At 40.9% G+C, this 5,160-nt stretch overlaps 1 protein-coding gene across 1 annotated transcript in view; it reads right to left on the bottom strand.

Annotated features, from left to right (window-relative positions):
* Positions 1-26, bottom strand: part of nup37 (nucleoporin 37) — a 39,438-nt gene extending 39,412 nt beyond the window's left edge. Inside the window, exon 1 of the mRNA XM_047389947.1 lies at positions 5-26. The gene's annotated coding sequence lies outside the window, so the exon portion shown is untranslated. The remainder of the gene's footprint in view (positions 1-4) is intronic.
* Between the last annotated feature and the right edge of the window lie 5,134 nt (positions 27-5,160).

Here is a 5,160-nt window from a genome sequence, read left to right on the forward strand (position 1 = left end):
TTACCTTTGCTGTTTTTCCGTGAAATATTTTTTTCACTAATTAGTTAGACCGTCTTGTGTCACTCTCAGATCATCCAGGCCTCTGGGGGAAATTTCCTATTTGGCGCAGTTCACATGCCACGTGATGGCATTATGCTGATTCTGATTGGCTAATAGCGTGGTCAATCATTTCTGCGTGGTTAGAGTAGCAATCTATGGGCTCTGAAGAGTCCAAGGAGGCAGGGCTTTTCAACCAATCTAGTGCCATAAAAAGGATGCCATGTGTTTGGATGTATTGAACACAATTAATGGGCAATTTGTGAGCCCCTGTCTGCATAGTTTGTACCAAAACATTTATAATTTTGTTCTGCTTCACTTTATCACTCAACCTTTGGAGAGATAATGTTCAGATACTGTACTGTTTAGAGCTCCGACTGCACCACTCTTAAAGTGATACTCATCCTGAAATTTAACCTAACCTGTAAATGTTCCATGTTTACTTTGTGCTATCATCATATTGTTAATATTTACAAGGGTTCTCTTTACTGTCACCTCAAAATTATTCAAATAGACCTGATGTTTGCAGAGTTACGCTCATTCTACTATGGTTATGCAATTTTCCAGTTGAGGCTTAAAAATACTGTTTGTGGTTTAACAGTAAGAGAAAGGTTGGGCATGAATGGCATCCCTGGGAAGGAAAGTTACAGGCTGAAAACCACTGGTTACCAAATTTAACCTAAGGGCCTGTTTTACGTTTGTCAAAAAGTGATGGTGGTGTGATGTTCTGGGCATGCTTTGGTGCTTCAGGTCCTGGATGACTTGTGGCAATTGATGGAATAATGAATTCTGCAGTCAAGGTAAAAATCCAGAAGGAGAATGTCCGACCATCAGTTTGTGACCTTAAGCTCAACCACATGGGTTGTATAGGAGGATAATCATCTGAAGCACACAGGCAAGTACACCTCAAATAGTTAAAAATAAAAAGGTTTTGAAATGGCCTAGTCAAAGTCTGGACCTTCAACAGGCTGTTAATGCTCAAAAACCCTCCAATGTGGTTAAATATGAACAAGTTTTCTAAAAAGAGCAAAACATTACTCTTACACAAAGGGCTAGGTTAGTTTGGACAGCTTGTTTTCTCGTTTATTTAGGAAAACATAATTCTACAACTGTCATCTTTGTCTAATTATAATATTTCAATGTAACAAAAAAGAAACAATACAGAAGAAATCTGAAAAGGTGCAAATACTTTTTCCATCCATTGTAGCAGCCATGAAAGGCCTGATCTTTAAATTGAAATTGCTCTTATTGGAGTGCTTCAACATCTCCGTGATCTTCCCATCTTTTGGCAGAGGCAAGCATAAATGTTGACACAGCTCTTTGTGGGTTTCTTCCCAGCTCAAAGGGCTTACCTTATTAACATCAGAGGATCCCGTAGAGCAGGGGATGGAGAACCAGGGTATGAATAATAACTATGGATCTCAGCTGAAGTGATTTTACTTGGAGCGGTCAGCCTTTATTTTCTAAGTATTATTGTTGGAGGGCTGGGAATTCTGCTGAAGAAGATGGCTGATCCAGCAGAAGCACAACTGAACATTTGAGCTCCACACACTGCTGTTTTAACCTTCGGGGCTCTTACTTTCTGTTTATTAAAACTGCCTCGTTTTCAATCATATTTATACATAGATGGTACATTTATTAAACCTAAGTGTACACTGGATAGACAGCATTTCAATTCTATTCCACCAGGCTTAACGCCTCAAAAAGGAAATTACAGAAGATTCAACAAAGTCTAAATTGAGGTGATGCTTTTTATCTGCTAACTATCACGCTGTTTTCTCCATTCTAGATTTCTAAGAAATCATTACCATAATTCTCAAAAATAGTAAATTTAAAGTAAATCCAAGAGCCAAATAATCTCATCAGAACCAGATGTGATTTGAGGGATCCTTGTTGACTCTCTAGCTGATGTCTTCAAGGTGTTCTCAGCTCCTGAAAAAGCTGGGGCTGACTTGCAGCTGGCCTGGATTTAACCTCCTCTATATCTGCCTTTTGCCTTGTACTGATGTTTTGAATTTTGAACTCAGAGAGGCTGCTGAGTGTTTTATTCATCATCTCTGTCGGATGCTTGCATCACCTGTCAGATGGTGGTGCTGTATTTCAATCACACCGCCTACATCTTCAAGTCTGGGCTCCATGACATCAGTAGCAGCATTGTTTTATGATCCTCTGGGGGTGCAAGAAAGGCCATTTCCTCATCCTGTATTAACACACTGCCTTTCATCAAAGACACCCGACTTCTGATGGGAAACAAAAACCGGAGAGAAGACAAACACGGTTGTGGCAGGCGAGGGTAAGAAGCTCCAGTTCCAAGGAAATTTGACGCTCCGCGCAGGATGCTTCACATGTGTGCGCTTGAAGCCAGGGGGGCTGGCGTTGATGTGGGTGCAAAGATGGAAAGGGAGTGAGGGGTGGTCGCATTTTGGGCAAGAGTTTTTTCTTTTTGCCAAGAGAACCGACCATGGTTTCCTGGAACAATGCAACTGATGAGAGCCTCTCCAAGGAAAATAAGGCTCTGACATCATGGGTTCTTAAAGCACACAGCTGAGCCAACACTCTCCTACTATAATCAAGTCTCAGTGAATTTCCACTGTCGACTGAAGCCGAGAGAGAGGGAGAATCTCCAAATCCCAAAGCTTAGCCACTGTTTTTTTAACCAGACTTTAATCTAGCTCCTAATGTTCTGGTAGCACTTGCTGGACTCTGTTCCTCTGTTTCACATCTGGATGATAAAATGCAACACAATGCTGCTTTAAAATTGGTCACAATCAATGCATTACTTTCATGGCATCTGGGCATGAGAATTTACTGAGATTCTTGGGGATTAGAGTAATAAAATGCTGATCTGACAAAAGCAAAAGTAAAAACTCAGCAGAGTTAAAATACCGCATGCGCTACTGGGAAAGAAATGAATGGCTTAAGACGGATGAGGCCTTACGAGGTGCCTTTTTTTCCTCCCTGTGAAACAACCAGAATAAGTAGTAAAATTGGTGAGTGTAGTAAAACAGACCACAAGGTCATTCAAAAGACAATTGTGTGCTTAAGATGAGGAGTTGAAAAGTGTGGGGAGATTGTGTTTCAGAGCTCAGTCCAAAGTACGTGTCCTTAGATGCACTGGATCGCAGTGTGCACAGATCAATGAGAGGGGAAAGTGGTTTTTCCAGGCCTGGTTTCTGTGGCTGCTCAAATATTCTCATTCCACAATGCAACTTTAAATAACAGCATTTAAAGGAATAAACTAATCTTTAATTATTAGCTTACTGTAAATGTTTTGCCTTATTATTTCGCCAGTGCACGCAATCTTTGAGGCTTATTTGAACTCTGCATCCTAGAACTGGACCATCAGGGTGAAATAATTGATTCTGTATTAGTCTCGAAGACGGATGTAATAACATCCAGGTTGGCCTCCGTGAGCCGGACCTCGCTGAGCTCCCCCTCTGCTTCACATTTTGATCCTTACCGCCTGCTGGGCGACTGCCAGAGAGCCAATTTATCAAGGTTTTATCCCTGCTCCATATATGCATCTGTTTGGAAAGTGCTGACGGTGAGCGAGCTGGAACTCGGCCCTGTCACTGTGAGCATCCTCCAAAGAGCTGAACATGCAGCTCTGGCCTCAAGGAGAACCACACCCTGCTCTGTTTTTGTTGGAGGACCCCCTCCGCCTCTGAGGAAGTATCACGTTGTCTTTCAGTACGACCAGTGTGGTCAGCTTCAGAGTGCACACAGCTTGACTTTTGGCTTTATCTACAGCCAAAATATCTTAAAGGATTTAGGAGGGACAAACATCTAATATGCAATGATCTGGTGTTTGTGTGTCTGAGTCAACAGGGTTCCTCATAAAATCTGTGATGTTAAAAGGGAGAATAATGTCTTCACAGTATTATGTTACCGCCAATAGTCTCTGGGCATAAAGTGCCTTGCAAAAGTATTCACACCCCCTGAACTTTTCCACATTTTGCCACGTTACAACCACAAACTACACTACATTTGAAGACATTTTCAGTGATAGACAAATACACAAGTAGAGCATAGGGTGAAATATAAGCAAAAATTCACGACTTTACGACTTTTAAAGTCGTTTTGCTTTTTACAAATGAACATCTGAAAAGGCTGCCATGCATAGGCATTCAGACGCCATTGCTCTGATACCCTTAGACAAAATTCGATGAAACCAGTTACCTTTTATAAGTCACTTCATTAGTGAATAGTTTCCAATTTCTGTGTAATTTAATTTCAATATAAATAAACTGTTGTGAGTTTTTTTACACAACAGTAAAAAACAAAAAAGCCTAATGAAACGCTATCTGAGAATGGAAGGAGTATGACAACTGCAAACCTACCAAGACATGGCTGTCCACCAAAATGCCTTTACAGGAAAGGAGAGCATTGACAGGCATAGCAACTATAATGTACCGCTGGAGGAACTGCAGAGATCCACAGCTAAGGTGGGAGAATTTGCCAACAAGACAACAATTTGTCATTCACTCCACATATCTGGTCTTTCTGGAAGACTGACAAGAGAAAAAGATATTCTTGAAAGACACTGCAGATTACCTTAAACACATCGTCCCCATGGTGAAACACGGTGGTGACAGCATCATGCCATGGTAAATGTTTTCTTCAGCAAGAACAGTGAAGCTGATCAGAGTTGATTGGAAGGTGGACGGAGCTACATTTAAGGGATTCTGATAGACAACCTGTTAAAAGCTGCTGAAGACTTGATATTGGGGTTGAGGTTCAAATTTCAGCAGGATGAGTCTAAGCATACAGGCAGATTAAAGCATACATAATGGCCCAGTCAAAGTCCAGACCTAAATCTGATTACGAAACTGTGGCAAGACTTAAAATTTGACATCCACAAATGCTTTAAATTCAGTCTAACTAATCTTGAGCTATTCTGCAAAGAACAAAGGGCTTAACGTTCGGCCTCTACCTGAGCAAACCTAAGAGAGACATACACAAAAACTTGGAGCTACAACTGCAGCAAACAGTGGTTCTGCATAGTTTTGACTTTGGGGGCTTAATACTTATGCAATCCCACATTTACAATTTTAATACCTTAATAAATTAAAAAACAGGTAAAGTATTTGCATGTTGAATAAAAGTAGTCTCCAGACATTTCTG

The sequence above is a fragment of the Girardinichthys multiradiatus genome, chromosome 17 (genome assembly GCF_021462225.1).
Source record: "Girardinichthys multiradiatus isolate DD_20200921_A chromosome 17, DD_fGirMul_XY1, whole genome shotgun sequence".
NCBI lineage: Eukaryota > Metazoa > Chordata > Actinopteri > Cyprinodontiformes > Goodeidae > Girardinichthys > Girardinichthys multiradiatus.